Source organism: Balaenoptera acutorostrata, chromosome 14 (assembly GCF_949987535.1).
Source record: "Balaenoptera acutorostrata chromosome 14, mBalAcu1.1, whole genome shotgun sequence".
Classification (NCBI taxonomy): Eukaryota; Metazoa; Chordata; class Mammalia; order Artiodactyla; family Balaenopteridae; genus Balaenoptera; species Balaenoptera acutorostrata.
The window spans coordinates 69487604-69514963 of NC_080077.1; the positions used below are offsets into that span (position 1 = coordinate 69487604).

General features: G+C 44.8%; 1 protein-coding gene across 4 annotated transcripts in view; it reads right to left on the reverse strand.

Annotated features, from left to right (window-relative positions):
- Positions 1–27360, reverse strand: part of ANKRD6 (ankyrin repeat domain 6) — a 206669-nt gene that overhangs the window by 138782 nt on the left and 40527 nt on the right. The window contains exon 1 of one of the 4 annotated variants that reach the window (XM_057528064.1): positions 19704–19847. The exons of the other annotated variants lie outside the window; for them this stretch is intronic. The gene's annotated coding sequence lies outside the window, so the exon portion shown is untranslated. Of the gene's footprint in view, positions 1–19703; positions 19848–27360 lie in introns of those variants that run through there. 4 annotated transcript variants of the gene reach the window in all.

Sequence of the window (27360 nt, forward strand, 5' to 3'; positions counted from 1 at the left end):
CATCACAATGTAATTAATTATGAGCTCCTCCATTACAAAGTACACAGCACTGTACTAAAGATAAGCTTGGGAAATATTGACAGTTGGATTTGGTGTTTAACGTAGAGTTTTATGTTGTGGGTGGTATCTTCTCAACACCCGTCAAGCTAACAAAACCAGAAGGAGGGGCCCTGCCATACTCACCGCAGACAAGTGGGAGGTCACGGGGACTGGAAGTCCGCTTGTCTAACCTCACCTCCTCCTCCTCCTGGTTGGAGGGCAGAAAGCTAAAAACTACACTTTGCAGATCCCACACCTGCAGCTAGAGATTGGGATGTGATCCAACTAGAGGCACCTCTGCCAAATTAGGAAGCCAAGAGGAGGCCTGGCCTGTACAGCGGTGACTGGGGAGCAAGGTGCGGAGACGGCAGGTTTTTCTGTAGCCGCTTTCCAGGACCATTCTCCTGCCTGGTGGTGGCAGGCCTCTCTCCACTCAGGCTGCCTGATCCCTGAAACACAGGCAGGGAGTGGGTTCTTTTTTTTTTTTTAATTAATTTATATTTTATTGAAGTATACTGATTTACAATGTTGTGTTAGTTTCAGGTGTACAGCAAAGTGATTCGGTTATACACACACATGTGTGTGTATATACATATATACACACGCATACATACATATATATTCTTTTTCAGGTTCTTTTCCCATATAGGTTATTACAAAATATTGAGTATAGTTCCCTGTGCTATACAGTAGGTCCTTGTTGGTTATCTATTTTATATATAGTAGTGTGTATCTGCTAATCCCAAATTCCTAATTTATCCCTCCCCCATACCTTTCCCCTTTGGTAACCATAAGTTTGTTTTTGAAGTCTGAGTCTGTTTCTGTTTGTAAATAAGTTTATTTGTATCATTTTTTTAGATTCCTCCTATAAGTGATATCATATGGTATTTGTCTTTGACTTACTTCACTTAGTATGATAATCTCTAGGTCCATCCATGTTGCTGCAAATGGCATTATTTCATTCTTTTTATGGCTGAGTAATATTCCACTCTGTGTGTATATATATATATATATATATATATATATATATATATATGACATCATTTAAGTTGCTTCCATGTCTTGGCTATTGTAAATAGTGCTGCAATGAACATTGGGGTGCATGTATCTTTTCAAATTATGGTTTTCTCTGGATATACGCCCAGGAGTAGGATTGCCAGATCATATGGCAGCTCTATTTTTAGCTATTTAAGGAACCTCCATACTGTTCTCCACAGCGGCTGCACCAATTTACATTCCCACCAGCAGTGCAGGAGGGTTTCCTTTTCAGGGAGTGGGTTCTTGAATCCACAGCCCCAGTTAACATCCTCTGAGTTGGGAGCCTGCTGGTAGGCCCGTCCTTCAAACTTCTGGGAATCACCTCAGGGCCCAGCCTACGGCTCCTCAGGGCTCTCTCCCTTCCAGTAAGTCTGTGACCACTTAATCCCCATCTCTTCCTGCTTAAAGTATCAATACTTAGAGTGGTTTCTGTTTCCTGCACTGAACCCTTACTTAGTCACAACAGAAATCCTATGTCTTTTTTTTTTTTCTATGTCTTTTAAATTATTAAAAAATGCTAATGCAATTAACCAACCCTCCTCTGTTTACTTTCCAAAGCTCAATCTCTCCACATGGGTGAAGGGCAGCAAAGGCCTGGAGTGAACAAGAATACAGAGGCCTGGTAAGGAGTGGAGAGCCACATAGTGCCGGGGTAGGGTCAGGCCCACTGCCTGCAGGGGTGGAGGATGCCCGGGGAAGCCAAAACCGGAAGGCTGAACTCAAGTAGATGTAACGGGCCGATCAGCTGCAACACCCGCCTGTGGACACACAGGGCATGGAAAGCAGGCTCAGTGCTTTACGGTCAAAGCTCACACCACATACAGTGTGACGGAGCAGCTCTTTTCCATGTGTGATTTAATCGAGCACTTCCCCGCTGTGGTCTCACAGTGATTTAGATTTGCAGTGAAAGGGAAAGGCAGGAAGCTTTCTACTTGGTTCAAAGCCAGCAATGCTGAGTGCCAGTCCCAACGCTGCTACTGCTGACCAGACGGACAAATCCCTGACCTGTTTCCTGTGTGTGTCAGGACTGTCCTGCAAGACGACAAGCCCCTCAATAACAATAGTAGCAGCTGGCCTTTACTGAGGACCCGCCACATGCCAGGACCCTGTAGGCATCTCATTTAACCTCACAACCACTCCATCAGGTGGATATTACTCAAGAGGTCCAGAATGTGACCACTTTGCCTCGTTTTCCTACCACCATCCTGGTCCAGGCCTCCATCCCATCTCACCTGTGCGCTGCACAGCCTCTTGCCTGGTCTTTCTGTTCCAGCCCTTCCCCTCCCCCCACGACTGTTCCTCATCACAACTGCCAAGGTGATGAAACCTTAAGTCAGATCGTATCACTCTTCTACGTTTTCAAACCCCCTTCCCCCAGCCCCTAACATGGCTTCCCATATGGCCCAGAATAAAAGCGCAGGTCTGTGCAAAGTCCTCTGGGATCTGCTCCCCCTTTCCTCTCTGGTCGCATTCTCCAGTCCCCTGGCCCACTCTACCCCACTCTATACTGGCCTCCCTGCTACTCTTCCAACATACCAGGTACCCCCTGCCTCAGGACCTTTGCACTGTTGTTCCTCTATATAGTATGTAAATGGCCCTCCCCCTCAGCCCCTACGGTTGTTTGCACAAATGTTACCTTATTGGTGATGCCTTCTCTGACTACCTTGCTTAAAATTACAGTCTTAGCATTTAGCACTACTTACGATATTTATTTTGTTTACTGTGTTTCACCCTCTAGCATCACAACAGTAGGAATTGTTTTGTTCAAGGCTAGATCAGGGCTTCCCTGGTGGCGCAGTGATTGAGAATCTGCCTGCCAATGCAGGGGACATGGGTTCGAGCCCTGGTCTGGGAAGATCCCACATGCCGCGGAGCAGCTGGGCCCGTGAGCCACAACTACTGAGCCTGCGCGTCTGGAGCCTGTGCTCCGCAACAAGAGAGGCCGCCATAGTGAGAGGCCCGCGCACCGCGATGAAGAGTGGCCCCCGCTTGCTGCAACTAGAGAAAGCCCTAGCACAGAAACAAAGACACAGCACAGCCAAAAATAAATAGTAAATTAAAAAAAAAAAAAGGCTAGATCAGCCACATAGTAGTCACGTAACAAATACTTGTTGACTTAAATAAATAAATGAAGAATCTAAGGCATTAGGTAGCTTCCCACGTCTGCAGAGGTAGTAGGGAGCAGTGCTAGGAGGCAAACTCAGGTTCCATCTGACTCAGAAGCCCACGCTCCGTACAGGGCACCCTCCTTCCATACAGGAAACCCTGCTTCCACATCCCAGGGGCTGTTAGAGACGCAGCAGGCGTAAGATAAATATGTGCACTCATGTGAGTCTACTTTCTGTCCTCTCCTCTACCCCGGAGAGGTGCTCCGCCTTAGACGCTGGGCCCATCCACACTGCTTCCTAAGCAGGCAGAGAGCATGACTTAGAGGCAGTGGGACCCACTTTCCTCGTCCTCCTTCCAATCCTGCCTTGAGAGCCCCAGCAGCCAGAAGGCATCAGATCCACCCACCGTTCTAACGCAAAAGGCTGGGCACTGCCTGACAGGCACTGTAGTGTAGCCCAATCACTAACGTCGGCAAGAGGGCTTCTGCAGATTACCCCAAATTCCGGCTGCAAGGACTGCACGGGTCCAAGCCAAGCACTCTGATGCCTGAGGACTGGAGAGAGTGGAGGGGCGCCTGCAGCACCAGCGGGAGGCTGGGGAGGGGGCGATGGAGGGGCTACAGCCTGGGTTAGACAGAACTAGGGCAGCAGCAGCAGAGCCTCGGCCAAGTCCTGTCAGGATCACCCCACCGGCACCCCTCCCTGTGTTGAATGCAATAAATCTTCCAGGAGGCAGACCGTTAGCTAGAGATTGGCAGGTTTTCTTGTCATACCCCACGTTGAGATCTCTGTGTTTTTAATTAAGTGAATTAATATAAATACCAGGCTTAGAATAGTACAATGTGTAGGCCACATGGTAAGGCCTACATTTCTGTAGCTATTATCCTAATGGGATTTAATTGCTATATTTTCTTGACAACAGCTAAAAGCTCAAAAAAGGGTCCTGTCAGGTAAGGAATGCAAGGATTGAATCTGCATATGCTTTAAAAAGCTGTTTTTTCAAAATATTTATTTATTGGCCCAGACAGGTCTAAAAAATAAATAAGACTAGGCTGTAAGCTTGGTAGCCAGGAATCTGGATTTATTTCTTTTCATATGTCTATTGAGATGTTGAAATGGTTATTCTGCCTGAGATAATTACAGTTAGATTAGTTTTATTATGGTTATGTTAATTATAGGAATGTTATGTTATTTTAAATGACTATATATGTAAACAAAAAAATTTTTTTCAAGTAAACAGGCAGTGTAAATTCCAGTTCTACTATTGTAATGATTCCCATTATTGCTGTGAAGAAATGTGGCAGACCTCACGAGAAAAAATTACAAACATCCAATCACCAGTGAGGAAATGGAATACACAGAAATTTTAGGGCAAGTGTAATTTAATGTTAACGAGAATGTAGGGGCTATAAGTAACGGTGCTAATTGTGTACAGTGGCAGCCAACTAGAACTTTCAGCCGAAAACCAATGAGGGTGAGCATCTGAGAATCTATCCTGCAAACCAGACTCATTAAATTAAAGGAGGAGAGAAAGCGGACGGGTCGGTGTGTGCTGGGGCATAATGTTGTCTGCACCACACAACTCAAGTCTACGCTTTGTTTTTTTTTTGTTTTGTTTTTTGTTTTTTTTAAGATTGGCATTAATGTTTTATTTATTTATTTATTTATTTATTTATTTATTTATTTATTTATTTATTTATTTTTGGCTGTGTTGGGTCTTCGTTTCTGTGCGAGGGCTTTCTCCAGTTGTGGCAAGTGGGGGCCACTCTTCATCACGGTGCGCAGGCCTCTCACTATCGCAGCCTCTCTTGTTGCGGAGCACAGGCTCCAGACGCGCAGGCTCAGTAATTGTGGCTCACGGGTCCAGTTGCTCCGCGGCATGTGGGATCCTCCCAGACCAGGGCTCGGTCTGGGCTCGAACCCGTGTCCCCTGCATTGGCAGGCAGACTCTCAACCACTGCGCCACCAGGGAAGCCCTACGCTTTGTTTCTGAAGAGAACTTTTCTCATATTAAAGACTCAGCACCATGATGCCTTTTCGATGAAAAGGAACGCAAAAGAAGAATCTTCATTACAGCACTCCATATCAGGGAACACACAAATGCCCATTCACTCCAGTGTGAGAAACAATCTTTTTCGAGTGTCTCCAAGTAGATGTCACCCGTATAGCCCCTCCCCAAGTCACTGAAACAAGTACTTTGCTTTGATGCAAAGATACTGCAGGATACACCGTTGACAGGCGTTTTGTTACGCTGTTTCCTTCCAGAGAGAGATGCCTGCGGCTTAGAGACAAGGGGTAAGGCCGAGCTCTGAATAAGCGGGGCCTTCTCATGGCTGGGAGTCCTGTCAAGCTCATCAAAGGAATGTGTTTCTAAAGAATGTTTAAGCTGAAGGAGTTCCAAGCAACCCCATATGGACAGGGTGTGTGCTCTCGTGTGAAGGCCTTTCCCTTTTGCATGCAGACGCAGATGGAGCCCCGGGGTTTAAGCTGTGGAGGGCAGACCCAAGAGGCGTTTTTGGCTGAAAGAAAGTTTTCGTCTGTTTTTATAAGCATGTGCTCCTTAAGGGGCAAAACACTGGAAATACGTAGGAACTAGCCTGGTGCTTCCATAAGAGAAAATGATTAGACAGGTCTACGTCTTGATGTTGTCGGTGGGATTTATGTACCCTGTAAAGAGAGGGCAACCTGGAGAAGGAGCATTCCGATCACGATGTGTCCCCCACTTGGAATGCAGCCTTGACGCTGGAGGCCTGAGGAATCAAGGAGGGCGCCATAACAGAGGTGAAAGGGAAGCCAGGCTAAACTGAAGAGAGGCGCGGATGGGAAGGGGACCTTGGGCATTCCCTCCAGGTTGTCCAAGCCAGGGTAGCCAGGGGCTTCCCTGGTGGCGCAGTGGTTAAGAATCCGCCTGCCAATGCAGGGGACACGGGTTCGCGCCCTGGTCTGGGAAGATCCCACATGCCGCGGAGCGACTAAGCCTCTGTGCCACAGCTACTGAGCCTGCGCTCTAGAGCCCGTGCTCTGTAACAAAAGAAGCCACCGCAATGAGAAGCCACCGCAATGAGAAGCCCGCGCACCACAACGAAGAGTGACCTCCGCTCGCCCCAAGAAGAGAAAGCCCGCGTGCAGCAACGAAGACCCAACGCAGCCAAAAATAAATAAATAAATAAAATTTAAAAATAAAAATATTAGAAGGGAAATCTGTTATCCTTATAGACAGATGTCTGAGTTAAGTATTGTAATTATATACTGCAGACCTGGTAGACACACCAGATTTATACATCACACCCTAGATTGCCACATGGAACACCCTGAACACAGCAGGAGTGTTATATCTTAGCTAAATCACAAATTTAGCTCTTTTATCTTCTCCATTACCCAAGAACCCACGTTTTCTAAAGATATTTAACTCCTTAGCTATAGAAAAGCAGGAGATAAACATACATGCATATACTAAACTATTTACAAAAAGTAAGCGATAGAACATCTGGGATTGGCTTCAAAATAATCCAAGAGGGTGGGAGAGAAAAGCAGAGGGGGCCAGTAGATGAAACAAGATTGACTGTAAGTCCCTAATTATTGAATCTGGGAGTGAGGTACATGTGGGTGACTTGTACTAGTCTCTCTAGTTTTGAAATTGCCACAATAGAAAGTTGGGTTTTTTAAATAGCTCTGGAGCAAATACTGATACATACTTCACGGATGAACCTAAAAAAAAAAGCTGAATGAAAGTAGCCAAACACAAAAAAGCAAATACTATATGACTCTGTTTATAAGGAATGTTTAGAAAAGGCAAATGTATAGAGGCAGAAAGAAGACCGATGGTTGCCTGGAGCTAGAAGCAGGGGTTAGAACTGATTGCAAATGGGCACAAGCTAACGATAAGGAGTGATTGAAAATGTTCTAAAACTGCACTGTGGTGATGGCTGTACAACTGTAGAAATTTACTAAAATATATATGGATGTGTTATGGTATGTGAGTTATACCTCAATAAAGCTATTTTAAAAATAGCTCCAAAGACAGGGAGAGAGAGAAATGCATCCACTGTTACTTGTTAGTACTACACTTAGGAAGATAAGGCTTGCAGGAGTGATTAAAAAAAAAAAAAGAATTTTGACAAAAGAACACTTTTCAAGGATTTCACTAATGTCATAGAAAAGCAGCGTCTAGTCATACATACCATTTCTCGTAGCCTTCCTACAAATCTGAAAATGAGAAATAGACAAAGGAAAAAAAAGCAAACAAGGTCTGGGCAGTGAGTCCAGTGTTTCTGCAGCGCAGGAATTTACTAGACAAGGAGGAGGCGATTAGAACCCTCTGTTTACAAAAGTCATAAAGCAGGAGGAGACAAAAAAAAAAAAAAAGTATGCCAAATAAAAAACAAGCAAAAAATAAATGTGGTTTAAAGGTTGTAATTCAATTTTAAATATCCTAAATTATCAGTTGGTGCCAGCAACAATTTGTTTTTGTTTTTGTCATTCGGGAGAATCTAATCCATTCAAAATCACCTCAGATTAAACCCACCTAGTAAGGAAAATTAATTTGAGACTTCATTTTCTTTTGTAAAAGAAAGCATCTCTGACAAGTTAGAATTTACACCACAACAGAATAAAGGAAACTGCAAAGTCATCCACAGCCGGGGCATTGTGCTTGCGGCAGAAGCTTTGTCTGCTGCAAAGTGAGAAGTAAAACAACTTTAATTTTTCATCAATATTGTCTATCAAACAATAACTGCTAGAATTTACACTTAGATGTTGGGAAAAACTTCTTACTTACAGACCTCATAAATTCTCAAATTCTGAAACTTAGTAAGTTTGTTGTCACTTGAAAAGCAAACAGTGGGATTTAAATATTAAATTTCCCCAGGGCACATTCCTCTAAAGGGCAAGGGTGGGGAAGAGACAGATTTCCTGGGCCTGAATGCAGACCGCACCAGACTTCACATCACCTCTCTGCCCACATCTCTAGTTCACACACTGACTTCAGTTAGCGTCCTGAAGGCTTGTTACAAACAGGATCCTGGCTGGTGATTCACTCTGCCCTCTGACAACCCTTAATCATGCCAACAGAACCTTACCTTCTAAGTACTCTAGATAACCCCACACCCCTTCATACACAGAATTCTGTTCTGTTATTCATTCAGCCATTGCCTTCCCAAATGAAACACCTAAGTACCTACAAAAAAACAAAACAAGGGACTTCCCCAGTGGTCCAGTGGTTAATACTCCAAGCTCCCAATGCAGGGGGCCGGGGTTCGATCCCAGGTCAGGGAACTAGATCCCACATGCCACAACTAAAAGATCCCGCATGCTGCAACGGAAGATTCCACGTGCCGCAGCTAAGATCCAGCGCAGCCAAATAAACAAATAAATATTAAACAACAACAACCACAAAAACCCACTTGCTAATAATCCTTCTCTTCAGTGTTCCTGAGACCTGGAGAAGGATAACTCCAGAGCTTTCATTTTCGACAGGCTCAGTACGATGTCCTGAAGACCTAAGGCAGCCCCCAGTTAGCTCCGGGAGTCTGTCCCACCTTTAATGGGGGCCCTTGGGGTTGCACCCGAGCACGCACACACGCTGGTCTGGAGTGGCAGCCCCGGGTTCTAATCCTGACTCCACCATCACTAGACGTGAGAACCTGGACAGGTCAAAAACTTTCTGAGCCTCAGTTTCTTCACTCCAAAAAATGGAGATAATACCTATGACTTGAAGGCGGTAAAAGGTTAAACAAGATAAAGGAAAAGTGTCCTAGAGAGCCCACAGCGCCGGCCTGGGGAGAAATAAACGTGAGCCAAATTCAATATAATTAGCATACTGGATTCCTGCAAAGCTCTAGGAGACAGTTTCAGTTTGACAAGCAAAAAGCACTATTGTCTCATCCGGTAGTAGAAAAATAAGCCTGTAGAAGAGAATTGGAAAATACCGTGAAAGCAGGGCCTCCCATTCCCTGAAGCACCAGCAGGAGCTACTTACAGAGTCGTTGAGCCGATTCCATTTATTTCCTACCTGTAAATCCCTTTATTTATTTATTACCTGTCTCCACGGCAGGAGACAGGCCGGCAACTACCTGCTCAGATGTGAGTCCAGCAACAGATCTGGACCTGGTTCTGCCCTGGTCCTCCCTAGAGGGATCAGGTCATTTTGAAGGCAGACCCCTCCTCCCCTGCTATGGAAGAGACCCTCCCACACCCTCCTCCCACAGACACCAGTCTTGAAGTTAGACCCGCCCTGTCCCCACCCCGAAGCCACAGGGTTCCTGCCAAATCAGGTCCTTCAGATCCTTAGAATGACCACAGGGCTTCTTATCAGCTGCCAAATGTTTCCAGGGTGGGCCCCAAACCAGCAATCAATTTCCTCTTCCCACATGGTGATTTATCTAAAATTCTCTCCGATGTCACAGTGAGTTTCCTAACATCAGCCCTCGTGGGTTGAGTCCAAACAATAACATTCAGGGAGGGGCAGGTGCTGCTTTCTAAGGCGTGGGGCAGGGGTGGGGGGAGAGTTGGGGAGCAGAGTGACCTGTAAACTGGTTCTGCTAAAGAAGACGGCATGCCCACACTGCCAGGGCGTCTGGAGAGGCAAGAGAGATTGATTGCAGGAGACGAGAGAGAACCCTGCAAGGAGCCGCTTTTCCAATTAGGCAGCTGCAGCATGTAGCTCTCCAGAAGTTCCCCCATCGGCGTAAGTTCGGTTGTTGATATAGTTTGGGTTGGCTTTCATGGTCTTTCTGAGTCTGGAAAATACTGCTTAAGAGAATTGTGACAAAGACCCTGTCCTAACCAAACTCACATTGGCCCCCATCCGTGCCGGGCCTGCAGAGCCCAGTTTTAGCGAGAATCCCGCTAAGTCAGTTTAGTACCCTTAATACCTCCCACTCTTAATACCTGATCACCCTCAATATCTGATCAAATTCCTCATCCCCCACCATCTGGCCTTCAGCAAGAATCCTGTTCGTTTAGCAAGAATTCTTCCTACCCTTGAGGTCTCCTCTTAGTAATTTTCCCTCCACCCCTCCAGCCTGCTCCTTGGCTATAAATCCCCACCTGTACTTGTCATATTCGGGGCTGAGCCCAATCTCTCTCCCCTACAGCAGTAGTCGACACCTGTCATGATATTCCTGAATAAAGTCTTTCTTACTATTTTAACATGTGTCATAATAATCCTTCCTTTAACAATGGTTAGTGGGTTGAACGGTGGCCCCCCAAAAGTTATGGCCATGCCCTAAGACTGGGAACCTGTGAGTATGACCTTACATGGCAAAAGAGTGGATATTACTTTTGGGGGCCCTGAATGCAATCACATGTAACCTTATAAGAGAGAGGCAGAGGGCGTTTTGGGACACAGACATACAGAGACACAAAGAGGAACCAGTGATGTGAAGACAGAAGCAAAGACTGGAGTGATGTGGCCTCAAGCCAAGAAATATCTTCACCCCCAGTAGCCGCAAGAGTCAAGAACAGAATCTGCCCCAGAGCCTCTGGAGGGAGCCTGATCAGCCCCCACCTGGATGCTGGACTCCTGGCTTCCAGGGCTGTGAGAGAGTAAATTTCTGTTGTTTTATGCCACCCGGTTTGTAGTAATTGGTTACAGCAGCCTCAGGAAACTAATAAGGGCATAGAAGTGTGTCTTAGTCCATCTGGGCTGCTATAACAAAATACCACAGACTAGGCAGCTTATAAAGAACAGAAATGGCTCACAATTCTGGAGGCTGGGAAGTCCAGGATCAAGGTGCCAGCCGATTCAGTGTCTGGTGAGGGCTTGCTTTCTGTTTCATAGATGGTGCCTTTTCACTGTGTCCTCACATGGTGGGAGGGATAAGGGCACTCTCTGGGGCCTCTTTCATAAGGGCACTAATTCCATTCATGAGGGCTCCATCCTCACGCCCTAATCACCTCCCAAAGGCCCCGCCTCCAAAGACTATCACATTGGACATTCGGTTTCCTCATATGAATTTTGGGGGGGACACAAACCATAGCAAAGCGGGGAGTGGGTTTTGCAGCCAGCTAAAGTACTAAGGAGCAATATATTCAAACCTACCATTTGACATTTTTATAATAAGCTTGAATTATTTTTGTAATAAAAACTGATCATTAAAGCCATAAAACATGGGGCTTCCCTGGTGGCGCAGTGGTTGAGAATCTGCCTGCTAATGCAGGAGACACGGGTTCGAGCCCTGGTCTGGGAAGATCCCACATGCCACGGAGCAGCTGGGCCCGTGAGCCACAGCTGCTGAGCCTGCGCTTCTGGAGCCTGTGCCCCGCAACGGGAGGGGCCGCGATAGTGAAAGGCCCGCGCACCGCGATGAAGAGCGGTCCCCGCACCGCGATGAAGAGTGGCCCCCACTTGCCGCAACTAGAGAAAGCCCTCGCACGAACCGAAGACCCAGCACAGCCAAAAATAAATAAATAAATAAATAATTTAAAAAAAAAAAAAAAAAAAGCCATAAAACATGAGAGTGCGTAAAATTTGGGGGATGGGGAAAGTGAACATAGAAGGAGATATCGTGCCCGTCAGACAGACAGCTGAGGAGACACAAGACCTTTAGCTGCTATGTCTCATCCCAAAGAAATAAAATTTAGTTTGACCCCAAAATGTACTCACACCTAAATTCTATCTCACTAAAGAAAACAAACAGGTATCAAAGGGTCTAGTTCTAGAAGAAGGAGCATGATGTGGGGAGAGTCTGTTCTAGAACCTGAACTCCTGCATCCCTGAAAGGAGCAGGGACTAGTTTCACATTGAGGAACATGATTTTCTTCATCTGGTTTAAAGATGCTCACCACACATCACAGGAGTGAGTCAACGTTAATTGATAATTTCAAGGAGATAAAATGCCATAAAAATATATTTTTTTAGGAAAACGCAGTGAGAAATACAAGTTCAAGAATAAGACGAGGCGAGTGACTAAAGCGGCCCTCTAGTGGGGGGGCTGCCCTCTCCAGCGGGCAGTGGCCGGACAGCGGAGAGTGTTTGCGCTTTCCACATGTCCACACAAGAGTGGAGCCAGCCAAGGAACAAACAAACCTCACCCTGTATTCTTCGCCTGGTCACCCGGCGTTAGGAGCCATTACCTGAGAGGCAGTACAATGAACCATCAAATAATCCTTTATAAACAGGGCATCACTCAAACCACCACAAAGGCCAGGAGTCAGATACCAGCTTTGCAGCCCTCTCTCCTGTTACTCCCTTTCACAAAATCCCTGCTGCGGCCACACGGCCCGCTCTCTCCCTACGCAGGGCTTTGCCTCCCGCCCCTGTACTCTCTCCAGAAACACCCTCCCTCCTGTAGTCCCTGCCTATGGAAACCCAGGCTTAGTTTGCCAGGGCTGCCATAACAGACTGCCACAAAGTTGGTGACTTAAAACAGCTGCAACTCATTCTCTCAAGGGTCTGGAGGCCTGCGCTCCCTCCAGAAGCTCTGGGCAGGATCCCTTCCACGCCTCCTCCAGCTGCGGCATTCCTCAACCCTTTTTCCAAATTAGGGAACGTTCACAGGCTCCAGGGATTTAGGGAATGGATGTAGATTTGGGGGGCCAGCATTCAGTCCACTGTGCAGGCCAAGCCGAGCGATCACCACTCATCAGAAGCCTTCCCTGGTCTAGTTTTCTGAACCTGAGGGTGGATTTTCTGTCCTCTCACAGGTGTACCTGCAGCTTCTCCTCGGCTCTGTTCATTGAAACCAGCCAGCCCGTGCTTTTCCAAAGTGGGGCGTCCCAGGGACAGCGTTCCCCCGGGTAAGGTGAGGAGGGAATTACGTGTCCTCATCACTGCGGCCACCGCACTGTGTCACGATAACCTTTTGTGCCAGTCTCCCCTACCCGAGCATCTCGAGGGCGGGGTCCATGTCTTCCTCACCTTTGTACCCCCTGCCCCTCCTCACAGTACCTATAAACAACAGGTGCTTAATTGACAATTGATATTTGTCAAACAAAAGAATGAATATATCTGTATCCCATGAGATGTATTGTGTATATTGCTACTCATCAGGAGGTACCTGTGCGCTACACAATGCCTGGTGGGGAAGATAAATATTTACAGGGTTCTCACCCATTCAACCCACAGTCTCTGTCAGTAACTCCCGTGAGGCTGATTTAATGACCCAGGAATGGGCTGATAACCACAGCTTGAAAAACATTGACCCAGGTGACCACTAAGATCTTTTTCTATCTCTAAATTCTATCATAACCAACAACTGGAAAAACAAACTGGCGTGCAATCGAATTGTGGTGATCTGACCACGCAGAAAGCTACAGTTAAGGAAAAATGCCTAAATACGTGCAAGGTGCTTGGAAGGCACTGGACAAAATAAAATGTGAACCTTGGGTGGCATACTTTAGTCATGTCTGCAGACAATACATTTGTTAAATGAGAACACAAACCCATTGTGTTCAACGGGTTCTACTGTTATACAGGCCACGTAATCCCTGAGTGGCAAGTGATTCTAAGAGCTCTGGTCCCTTTTGGTGGGTCCCCTCATCCCTCATCCTTCATCATTTGGATCAGTTCTCTCACCTCTAAGCCCTACTCAAGTCCACCCCAAGACACCAGGTCTTCGTAAAATTCTCATGAAAATATTTAAAGAGCGATACACTTTCAAACAGCTTTCAAAATGCCATTAGATTCAGAAACTTCCAGAGGCCTGCAGCCCCCTCTGTTCCTTCCCACAGTCCTCCAGGCACCCCAGCCCCCTGCTGCAGCCCTCCCCTTGCTCTCGTGGCTGTCCAAATCCCCACTAAATGTTATCTGACGCAATCTTAAGGTATTCTCTTTCCTCAAGGATATTTTTATTTTGAGCTGGGAAACCAAAAAGCTTATAAGATTGAAAAGGATGAACTTCTAAAAATAAAATTTTAGGCACAAGGGAATGCGGAGACATCTTTAGGAAAATCCTTTCTGCACCCCTTCAAAACACACCAACCGGGGAGCTGGCTCTCTACCTACTTGACAGTGAGCCAGCCCTGACCACAGATATATCAATCCATGGGCAGCTGGCATCCTTAATAATGAACAACTTCCTTCTGTTCTATCAAGAGCAGAGACAAAGACATGATTCACGGGGCACTCGAATTATTGTCTTTGTTTAAACCTTCCCTCTCAGACGGAGCTGTCAGCTGAAGCAGAGAGTCCAGGGAAGGATGAACGCTCTCAAAAGCGAAGCTGTTCAAGTTCCCAGGCAGCCAGCACATGGGCTCCGCCTTCACTGCCTGCCCAGCCCCGTGGCCCTGAGACCCGCCAAAGGTGATGCCCAGGGCACGGACAGCCTGCGGGGCTCGGCATCTAGAGGAAGGCAACGGGCTTCCACCGTGATAAAGGCCCCACTAAAGTTATCCAACACACCACCTCTGGAACAGAACTTCCAAACTGCAGGTCATGCAGGCCTATTTGTGGGTCATGAAAATAAGTTAGTGGGTCATAAGCAGCATTTTAAAGAATGAAACAGAACTGGAAATAGAGTGTGCTGCATGTATTTTGGGAAACAACTGTTTCATTTGTATGTGTTTATATGTGTAGGTACATAGCCAGTCACTATGTAAAATATATTTCTTCTAATGGGTCACAGTCAAAAGTCTGAAAGGCACTATTCTTGAGCAAAAGTGAATCAAGTATTCAATCTAAAGAAATAATAAAAATATAACTTACCTTCCTTTCTGGAATGCCAATAATTATCAAAAGTACCTTGGACAGTGTCTGCAAACTGAGTCAGCCTTTCCCGAGCACAGTTCTGGGGTTTTAAGAAGTATTTTCAGAGGCCTGAAAATTCTTGATGAGAATTTTCACATTTTGTGCTCCTAATATAACCGAGCAGGACCCTATGGGGCCTCCCCGGGACAGACCCCTCCGCCACATCCTCTGCTGTAGCTCCGCTCTGAAGTACCCAGATAATAGTATCTGATGCACACTTCCGGAGTTGTTTTACATATGATAAAACCACCACCAAATGGAAGAAATTAACTACTTGATGATCATGAGCCCCAAGACCTATGTACAGGGCGCCTAAGGGTAATGTGAACCACCCAGTTACCTCAGCATCAACCCATCAGAGAATTCTGCACGAGCTGATCACATACATACCCTGCAACCCCGGATCCCTCACCTGGCTTTTAAAACCGCTTTGCTGAAACCCTTCAGGGAGCTCAGGGTATTTTGAGCCTGAGCCCTCCCCTTCCCACCCGCCACACCCAGCTGTCCTTGCTCGGGCCTGCAATAAACCTTTCTCTGCTCCAGACTCCGACATTTTGGTTTGTTTGGCCTCACTGTGCATCGGGCACACGAACTTGTGTTTGGTAACGCTAATGCGAATCTATACTGAACATATTAGGAATCATCTGGATGTCTCCGTCATAACCGTGTTGGGTCATATGGTTTAAATGTTCACGTTTGCATTCGTGTTTATCATCAAATGCAGGTGGCTGGATGGCTGAGATCAACAGAGAAGCAGCCTTCATCTAGCAATGCTGCACTGATACACGCGAAGGCCAGGCCAGGTCACGGCATGCTGTGCAGGGGGTTCTCGGTCACCTGAGGGTGGGAGAACTGAGTTATCACCGAGCAACTCGTGGGACAGGACTGCTGAACAAGGAACGTGGACCACAGCTCTCACTCCCAGGTCCAGGAGCAAACACTATGAATCCCATCTTTGCAACAATTTCTTCACTGTAAATGTAAAAGTAAATGCAATGAAGTGATTTTCACATATCACAGAATAAAGAGACTAGCCTAATGTTTTACAAGTTATATGGCTAATTTCATGTACATTTCCTATCCTGTTGCTGAAGATAATTTTTTTTTCTTCCAGCATGTCAAGAAGTTAAATTTGGTTGGAGGGGAAGAGAGCTTGAGGACTACACTTATGGGTTCCACATCACGTCATCCCACACCTAAACAATTCTTGATCAATGGAGAGAAGCTGGAGCACTGAAAATACCAAGTGGCAGGTGAACCACCTTTTTTTTTAATTTGACTGTGGCATGCTTTATTGAAGTCGTTTTGTGGCTAATTCATTTCCTTAATTACACTTGCCCCAGAGCAATATTATAGGAGTTTATATGCCCAATTATTGGAAGGGGGAGGTCCCAGAGCACACAGGATATTAGAAGGAAGCCAAGCTGAATTTTTTAATTCAGTTGAGAAAAGCTGGTAGGAGTGAGTGCTGAGAAAGGAGGAAATTCAGCAACATGTATCCAAAGCCTCTAACCGTTGTTTGCTCTCTGACCCAGAAATTCCACTTTTAGGAACTGATATGAAAAGTAGTAACTCTACAGGTCAGAAAGGATACAGTTGCAAGAACACCAGGGGAGGGGTTAGCAGAGATGGTACAGTCAATGATGCTGATGCTGTCTCACAGATACTGAGTGGTTTACCTTTTGCAAGGCTCTATTCTAAGCACTCAACATCTATCTCCTCATTTAATTCTCAAAGCAGACCAGTGCAGTGGGTTTTACTGTTCTCCCCATTTTACAGAAGAGCAGATGGAGACACACAGCAGGTAAATAACTTGCCCAGCTAATGAGAGGCAAGGCTGACGTATGGACCCAGAGTCCGGCTCTAGGGTCTCTGCTCTTTGGCATTGTCCTCTCAATGGATCACCAGGAGGCATGTAATATCTATGTGATAAGACACATGTCCGTGCGACAGTGTGAACAAAGCAGGTTACAAAACATCATATACTGTAACCCCATGTTTGTAAAATTTTAAAGACCAGCAGGATATATATCAAAATGCAGTGATTACTGGTATTTTTATGTATTCAAATTTTCTTTAATTAAATAAAATTATTTTTTTAAATTGAAAACAACACATCAATTGACAAATATGTTCCAGGTAATCTTACACGTGAGCTATTAAGATTGGATACGTGTACAGCGTCACAGACAATTCCTGGTGAGGATTAGTCACTCACCTTTCTATTGCTTTCTACACGAAGATAAGCCTGAGAGAAGCTTTCTTGTGGGACTTTAACAGCACTTGACTGTCAAATAAAAATTTTAATCACACCAAACTATCTAAGAACTCAGACTCCCCAGGAATCTTTATTCCAGCCCGAATCCCTTTCTGCCTCATCAAGGCCTCTGGCCTGGCCTGTGACAACCTGCAGGCGGGAGGATCTGCAGACGGCACCTGCCGCCACGGTGACCCCTTCCCAACAGAGGTGACAGTGCCCAGCAGCGGGGCAGTGCACTGAGACAGCTGTCCAGGCCCTGGAGGCCAGGCCTGTGGCCACAATAAACCCTCTTCTTCCCTTGAAGGACAGGAGGACATGAAGGACAATCCAAAGCCAACCAAAACACCCAGGCCCAGCTCCCGACCTGCGTTTGAACAGTCTCGGTATTCTTCTGTGCTTAGAGCAGGGAACTCCCACAGCAGTGAAGCTCTGAATTGGAGCTGCCATGGCACGAGTGTCCTGACCCAGCACGACTGGGTCTGACTTCAATCCCAGCAGCACAGCATTTAACGCCAGATGGGAGATACAGACACTAAGTGTAACAGTTCAACATCATCCTGGATGCTTTCAACGCTCCGCTTGTGAACTTGAGAGAAACAGAGCTGAAAGAACCTCAGGGACCGTCGGGTTCGGTGTTTCTCAGCGTGGGAGCCATTGGCATTTGGAGTGGACCAATTCTTCCCTGGACCGGGTGGCACTGCAGGATTTTAGTATCCGGGGTCCTCAACCATTGGTGCCCCCATACACCACGACAATTTGAAATGTTCCCCCTCAACATTTCCAAGGGCCCCTGTAAGGACACTGCCACCCCTGGTCGAGAACCACTGATCTGGTCCATCACTGAGGGCAGAGAAGTCAGTCATTTGCCCAAGGCCCCCTAAGTAGCTAGAGCCGAATCCCATGTCTCGTAACACTTTGTTTTGTGTTCTTTTCATTGTACCAAACTCCCCTAATTATGCTCATTAGAGCATGAGACACTTAAATATTAAGAATAGACTTCACACTTACTGATAGGATTTATGGTTTCTAGATCTAAGCCTGATTGCGTGAACTGTTTTTTCAGTCTCGTTATGGGTATTCTGGTATAGAAGCATAATTCTATTACTATAATTACTCTAAGAGGGCAAAAAAAGTGTCTGAACTAACAACCACCTATCAATATTCAAGTCCTCAGGATGCACTGTGTCCAGAACTCGTATTTCAAAGAATATCTGTACCAGAGAGAGAGAGAGAAAGAGATCTGGAAACATTTACATTTTATTAAAAAAATGTTTTCCTTCAAAGCACCATCTCTGCAAGCAGTCAGGGAAGTGAGTCCTAGGTGGGCTAACTTTTACCAAATAAAACCTGTCAGTTGAGATTTTTTAAAATCAAGATTCTCTAACTCAACCTAGCACTCATTATGAATGTGAAATCTAAGTTTATATTTTCAATAACTTCTTGCTAGTTCTTAAAGGACTTGTAACAAAATCAGTCCAAAGCATGACACTGTCAACTGAAAAAATGCACAGTGTGAGAGCTGTGAATCCCGTTGTACTGGGGGACTTGCTGAGGACAAAAGCCCGGGAGACAGCATCTCAGCTATCTCTAAGGAACAGCTCTGAAGGGTGCGGGAGGTGAATGAATATATGATTTGGCAAAGGGTGTACATGCAACCCAGCACACATCTCGGTAGGAGGCTGCTGTTAAGTCACAAGGAGCAGATGTTTCCCTTAATGATTTTAGTGCTTTTCTAGGTATGAGAGGATGCAAGAAATTAGGTTCATACAATTTTCTCCTGAAAATATCTAACTCTCTGAAGGCCTGTTCCGCCCGTTTTTCCCAGAGCACGGAGTGCCTCACTCCTGATCTCTGTCCTGAACTCCTTTCAGGGGGTATTAAAGGTCAGCGACTGCCGTGGCTGATGACCTAGTCCTTGTAGAGCTGGACGGCAAGTGACATTCTTTAGTTGGCACATATAAATTTTATAATTCACATGTTAAATTTAGGACACTATAGCTACATAAACTTTTCCCCTGAAATTTCAGAGAGAGAGAGAAAAAAAACAAACTCAGCACCTCCCGTCTCTAGTGGTGGTTTATTCATATAATTCTTCTAATGGTGTATAATTTTTCCTTCACTTCTCTAATTTGTAAAGCACATTGTGATACTCCTTTTATGAGTCACACAATTTACCATCCCTACAAGAACAAGGAGGGAGGACGGAAGGGAAGGGAGGTAGAGACTGAGAGAGGGAAAGGGGGTAGGGGGGTGCCCGAGGGACTACAGAAACACAAAGCCGAAAATAATGCTACAGAGATTTCAGGTAAAATTCAAAAAGTACTTTGAAACTCATCTGGCATCAAATCTTGTCTAGGCACATACAGGTGGGCAAATGTGATTGTTTCTTTTCTTGCACCAAACCAAATTAATCATCACTTAATAGTATTCTTTTTCATTTCAAAAACCTTCACAGAGTCTCTGTCGACATCCAAAGGGACCACTCCCCCTGCATGTGGCTCGGAGAAATTTCCAGTCCACAATTACCATCCCAAACAGAACAGTTTTACAGCAGAGCTGATTCAGGACTTACCTCTGCAGCCCGGCGCCTCACAGGGTAAATAAAGCCGGCAGCCGTTCAAGGCTGGGCTTTGTGTGGTTGGAGGGATGGCGGGAGGGTCTGCGGGGATCCGCCTCAGGGCCCTCTGACATTTACATGTCAATAGTCAAACCAAAGCTCCTTCGACCCGGCCCCTGACCGGGCCCCTCCGTGCAGCCAGGCCCTGGGTTTGGTCCTTCTCTCTCTCCATGGAGCCTTGAAGCCGCTGGCTGCCAGCAGGCATTTGGCAAACTCGTTATGAAGGATTTGTCACCCTCTTCGGAGCCCTGAGCCTAGGTAAATACATCACAGGCTTTTCAAATTATCTGAGGACGCCAAGCTGGGAGAGATGAATGCTTTAGATAAGACCGACAGAATCAGAATTCCAAAAGAGGTCTGTCTGGCTTGAAAAAAAATGAGCTGAAAGGAAAAAAACAGTTCAGAGAAACAGAGGTTCCATCATTCACTTAGGCTCAAAGGCAACTGCTCTGTGGTTTTAGTTTGCTTACAAGTCGATATGAGACAATGGAGAGACTTGGGTGCCAGAAACAAGTGAACAAACGTAACAATTTTAGGATTCATTATAAAAAGACAGCGCTAAGGACGAGGGCGGACGGGGAGGACTAGATGGTCCACATTACTATTCTACAAAGAAGAGTGGGTACCCAGGAGGGCAGAAATCCTGAGAATCTTCTCCTACGAGGAAGAAATGACTTGGGCAGGGTCGGGGTGGGGAATGGCCATCCTCAGTACAGGAAGGGCACACACAGTAGATTTATTCTGGGGGCTCCAGACGGCAGCAGAAAGGGCTGATGAATTTTCTAACAATGAAAAGCTCTGGCTGTCGAGAGTCAGCGCCAAGGCTGCTTTCCCGCAGGGCCCTTGGAGCCCCGCCCCCTGTACGAGAGGTGCTGGCAGAGGCTCCTTCCAAGGCTCGCCTGGTGGCCAGCTGCCTTCAGGGACACTGCCTTAGCATCTGATGTGAGAAGACCACCTCGAGTACGGGTTCTCAGGATCTTTCGAGAGCTGGAAACAGGATGACGATGAAATAAAAATATGGATTTAAAAAGTGGCATAATCTGTGTAATGTACAAAGATTGATTTGTCTTGGAATGAAGCCACTCTTAAGATGCTCAAAAACAGTCCAAGCATTAGTCATTTCTGAAATTACAAAATGTAGATCCATGACCCATTTGTTATGGTTTGAAAATGGCAAGGTTGGCTCCCTGGATCCCATTTCCTTCCATTTCCTTTTCCTTCCTCTCTCCATTTCTCAAAAAGCTGCTGATATAATTTGGGTCACTTACAGCACTTACATTTACAAAGTGTTTTACGGTCAATTGGATCTTATGAATATTTCATAGGGCAGAATCTCTCTGCTACCTTAGAACTTAGAAGCAGAGGAAAGGAGGGAGTTCTAGGGAATGCCTTCAGAAAGCGTCTGCAGGGACTGAGCGGACCTCTGATTGTTTCCACCTTGAGAAGAGCAATGGTAAAAAAAATCTTTCCTCCCCAGGGAAGCTTATCTCTCTGCCTATGTTGTGAAAGAATCATGAGAATTGCTTTGACCCACATTGCCCCCTGGCACTGTTCTGGGTACAAAGCAGACTCAGATGAGACTTCACCAAGCCGCCTCATATAGTAGAGACACCACCACCAGCACCAGCACATCACCTAACGACATTCTTATAAAACAGCTCTCAAAGTTCTTACCTCTCTAAAGTCAGCAGAGAAAATGCACAAGGTATGTGTAGACAAAATTTTGGTAATTACTGACAGATTACCCTCTAGATAGATTTCAACTCCCACCCACATCTACAGAAGTGCCATTTTCCTACATGTCCACCAACGTGAACATAATCAGGTCTGTATGTTATGTTTCGCTTTACCTTTGAGAACTTGATAGGGGAAAAAAAATCTCATTTTTGTTTACTCTGTATTTCATTTATTGTTAGTGAGGTGAAGCATCATTATATTTTTTAAACGCTAGGGAGAAAATTTGGAGAAACATGTCCTAAATTGCAGACCATGGTTGCTCATCTTTGTGGGATAGGAATATAGGAGACTCACACTTGCCACATATGTGCTTCTGTAGTGTTTAAACTATGCATAACTTTGCTTTTCTTCCCCCGATGTCAAAAGTAAAGTTTTTTTTTTTTTAATTAATTTATTTTTATTTATTTATGGCTGTGTTGGGTCTTCGTTTCTGTGCAAGGGCTTTCTCTAGTTGTGGCAAGCGGGGCCACTCTTCATCGCGGTGCGCGGGGCCTCTCACTATCGCGGCCTCTTGTTGCGGGGCACAGGCTCCAGACGCGCAGGCTCAGTAATTGTGGCTCACGGGACCAGTTGCTCGGCGGCATGTGGGATCTTCCCAGACCAGGGCTCAAACTCGTGTTCCCTGCATTGGCAGGCAGATTCTCAACTACTGCGCCACCAGGGAAGCCCCAAGTTTTTAAAGTAACTAGTGAGTGGGGGCATTTTCAAAAAAATTATATCAATGGTTATTCAGCATCAATTAATTATGCAAGGCACCCTTTGGGGTAGAGAATACAAAACTAATGAAGATGAGTCCTTGTTCCTTGATGCTCACTATCTGGTTGAGTGAATAACATGTACTCACACTCACTTTTAAAATGAAGGAAACAATACGAAGCTTGTTAACAAACTCTTCTCTCACTGAGGCAGGACACCATCACTCCTGATCCAGCTCCTTCATGAACCCATATGTCCAGCATGTCACCGTGATTGTGGGGTTTTTGTTACTGTTACATTAGATATGCTGCCAACATTTACAGTCTAGCAGAATGCAGAGGACATGAGTCTTTTTGAGAGAATCTCGGAATAGAACAGAAATAGCCAATTTGGAAGGCTGATCTTTTGGGATAGTTAGATTTCAGACAGACAATGACCTAAGAGAGTATAAACAGAGACCAATGCACACATCTGCTGGTGAGAAACCAGCACAGAAGCTGTGTGGGCAAGTCTGTGATGGTACAATGCCCTTTAAGCAGGTATTTCTCAGAGGAAAAGAAGAATCTAAGGAGGAGGGGGGTCTTGCATCCCAAGTGATACAAACCTCACTTTACTTCCCTGGAAAGGTTCAGTCTTCAAAAGAGGGAAGTACTGAACTGTTTCAACACACCCCAAAGGATATAAAAAACTATAATAAATCAAGTTGATTTGTTAATAAATTTCACTTGATTATTAATGGGAATGTAAATCAGTATAATTCTGAAAAATAATTTGACTGTTTTGATACTCTAATTCTATTTCTAGGACTCTATCACTAAGGAAATAATTCTTCTTTTTTTTTTTTGGCCACGCCATGCCACATGCGGGATCTTCCCCAACCAGGGATTGAACCTGTCCCCCATGCATTGGGAGTGTGGAGTCTTAACCACTGGACTGCCAGGGAAGTCCCAGGAAATAATTTTAATTATGGAAAAAGCTTTATGCAGAAAGATGTACATGACAGAGATTGGTTCAAGATGGCGGAATAGAAGGACGTGTGCTCACTCCCTCTTGCAAGAGCACCAGAATCACAACTAACTGCTGAACGATCATCGACAGGAAGACACTGGAACTCACCAAAACGGATACCCCACATCCAAAGACAAAGGAGAAGCCACAATGAGACGGTAGGAGGGGCGCAATCACAATAAAATCAAATCCCATGACTGCTGGGTGGGTGACTCACAAACTGGAGAACACTTATACCACAGAAGTCCACCCACTGGAGTGAAGGTTCTGAGCCCCACGTCAGGCTTCCCAACCTGGGGGTCTGGCAACGGGAAGAGGAATTCCTAGAGAATCAGACTTTGAAGGCTAGCGGGATTTGATTGCAAATCGACAGGACTGGGGGAAACAGAGACCCCACTCTTGGAGGGCACACACAAAGTAGTGTGCACATCAGGACCCAGGGGGAAGGAGAGTGACCCCATAGGAGACTGAACCAGACCTACCTGCCAGTGTTGGAGGGTCTCCTGCAGAGGCGGGGGGTGGCTGTGTCTCACCGTGAGGACAAGGACACTGGCAGCAGAAGTTCTGGGAAGTACTCCTTGGCGTGAGCCCTCCCAGAGTCTGCCATTAGCCCCACCAAAGAGCCGGGTAGGCTCCAGTGTTGGGTCGCCTCAGGCTAAACACCAACAGGGAGGGAATCCAGCCCCACTCATCAGCAGACAAGTGGATTAAAGTTTTACTGAGCTCTGCACACCAGAGCAACACCCAGCTCTACCCACCACCAGTCCCTCCCATCAGGAAGCTTGAACAACCCTCTTAGATAGCCTCATCCACCAGAGGGCAGACAGCAGAAGCAAGAAGAACTACAATTCTGCAGCCTGTGGAACAAAAACCACATTCACAGAAAGATAGACAAAATGAAAAGGCAGAGGACTTTGTACCAGATGAAGGAACAAGATAAAACCTCAGAAAAACAACTAAATGAAATGGAGATAGGCAACCTTCCAGAAAAAGAATTCAGAATAATGATAGTGAAGATGATCCAGGACATCAGAAAAAGAATGGAGGCAAAGATCTAGAAGATGCAAGAAAAGTTTAACAAAGACCTAGAAGAATTAAAGAACAAACACCTAGAAGAATTAAAGAACAAACAAACAGATGAACAATACAATAACTGAAATGAAAAATACACTAGAAGGAATCAATAGCAGAATAACTGAGGCAGAAAAACAGATAAGTGACCTGGAAGACAGAATGGTGGAATTCACTGCTGCAGAACAGACTAAAGAAAAAAGAATGAAAAGAAATGAAGACAGCCTAAGAGACCTCTGGGACAACATTAAACGCAACAACATTCGCATTATAGGGGTCCCAGAAGGAGAAGAGAGAGAGAAAGGACCCGAGAAAATATTTGAAGAGATTATAGTCGAAAACTTCCCTAACATGGGAAAAGAAATAGCCATCCAAGTCCAGGAAGTGTAGAGAGTCCCAGGCAGGATAAACCCAAGGAGAAACACACTGAGACACACAGTAATCAAATTGACAAAAATTAAAGATGAAGAATTGTTAAAAGCAACAAGGGAAAAACGACAAATAACATTCAAGGGAACTCCCATAAGGTTAACAGCTGATTTCTCAGCAGAAACTCTACAGGCCAGAAGGGAGTGGCATGATATACTTAAAGTGATGAAAGGGAAGAACCTACAGCCAAGATTACTCTACCCGGCAAGGATCTCATTCAGATTCGATGGAGAAATCAAAAGCTTTACAGACAAGCAAAAGCTAAGAGAATTCAGCCACCAAACCAGCTCTACAACAAATGCTAAAGGAACTTCTCTAAGTGGGAAACCCAAGAGAAGAAAAGGACCTACAAAAAGATGTACATGACAGCGTTATTTATAGTAGCAAAACTGGAAACAGCATCAGGGAGACTGTCATCCAATAAAAGAGGATGAGTTAATAAACCAGGAAACCTCCACCTGCTAGAAAATTACACTGCCCTAAAAATGATGTTTCAAGCTTCACATTCTTGTCTCAGTAATGCATTACTGGGAATCTATCCTAAAGAAATAATTGAAAAATACAGGAAAGTGAAAACACCCTAATATCCCACAATAGAAATGTTAAGTAAGCTCCTATTAGTTCTTCCAAACTCAGCTCAAGTGGTACTTCTCCTGGGAAGTCTGCCCTCACCCCTGGCCCAGCTCTGGGCTCCCGTGATGCCCTGAGCACCACCCATCATAGCATGACCCCCGGGTTCTATTCCTGTGTGCCAATCTAAGCACCTTAAGGTCAGGGAACTTGACTTTGTTGATTTAGTACTCCCAACCCAGCACAGTGCCTGGCACAAAGTAAATATGCACCTAGACGTCTATATTATATAAGACTACATAATCAGTGTATTCGTTTGTTAGGGCTGCCATAACCAAATACCACAAGCTGGGTGACCTAAACAATAGTCACAATTTATTGTCTCATAATTCTGGAGGTCACAAGTCTGGAATAAAGGTGTCAGCAGGATTGGTTCCTTCTGAGAGCTATGAGGGAAGAATCCACTCCAGGCCTCTTTCCTTGACCTGTGGATGGCCATCTTCTCTGTGTGTGTCTGTCTCCAAATTTCCTCTTTTCATAAAGATACCAGTCATACTGGACTAGGGCCCACACCAATGACTTGATTTTAACTTGACTGCCTCTATAGAGACCTTGTCTACAAATAAGGTCACTGTCTGCGGTAAAGGGAGTTAGGACTTTCACATGTGCATTTTCGGGTGACACAATTCAACCCATAACAATCAGCAAATTTGTAGATTTATGAGAGTTCCCAATAATTTAAAAACACCTGTTTTATAATGTTTAATAGAAAAAGAGAGGTATATTTATATATACAGCAAGAGCTCTTAATTTGGATTTTATTTTAGAGTCCATGACCATCCCCAAATTAAGAACCATTGATGATACAAGATCTCAGATTTTTTTTAAAGAAAAAAAAATGTGAAGGTAATAAACCAAAATATTAATGGTTTATGCCTCAGGGTGATAGTATGGATGTTTGGGATTGTTTCCCAATTTTCTGTAATAATTTCAAATTACTACTATAGTCAGAAAAAAATTTCATTTTTTTTAAAAAAGGAGAAATGATATTTTTAAAGGGTTTAGGAACTTCCCTGGCGGTCCAGTGGTTAAGAATCCACGCTTCCACTGCAGGGGCACGGGTTCGATCCCTAGTCACAGAACTAAGAGTTCACATGCCACGTGGAGCAGCCAAAAAAAATGGGGTTTACAAACATGTGAAAATGAATATGTTTTACACAAATAGTGTATTAGGGAAAGACAGGAAGAAAATATATAATACTCACAGAGTTCGTTAACAGAAGTTATAGAAAGAATTTTGTGTACGTCTTCCTAAGTTTTGTGTGTTTTCCAAATTTCTTAATAATGAACTATATTACTCTCATAACCAGAACAAGCCAATAAATCTTATTAATTAAGAACATGTAGTTTAAGTATTTGGTTGTATATTAAATATTCAATATTAAGAGCTAACAAATTATGGTACAATGACAAAATGCAGCTTTTAAATGACCATTATGAGACATACAGATATAGGAAACAGCTTATGAGACAGTTCTCTGAAAAAAAATGTAAAATATAAAAATACACACAAATTATAACCAGTAAAATATATTCATATGCAGACAGTAATTTGCAAAAATGAATATCTATTGAGAGTAGGATTATGTATTATTTTTAAATATTCTTTAATATTACATTTTCATTTTATTTATGAAAATGTATTCTAAGTATTCTTAGAAAATGTTCTTTTCTAAGAATATCTGTAACTCGTTTTACACTGCCTAAAACAGCTTTTAACCATTCCAAGAATCAACTTCTTGTCTAGAAGATGGCTGGCAAAACTTCAGGCTTGTCTGGCTCCCAACAAACAACCCACAGTATTCATCACAACTCAGTGGCTGGTTTCACCTTCACTGTTGGTGGAAGTGCACATGGACACACCCTTTCTAAAGGACAACTTGGCAGTACTTGTTAAACCTATTAACGTTCACTCCCTTTGACTGAGCATTTCTACATCTGGGACTCTGTTCCACAGAAACAATTCTACACATGTACAAAGTAAAGGTAACAAGAACGAACAACTGGTCTACCTAGGGTGGTCCTTTCTCACAGGGGACTG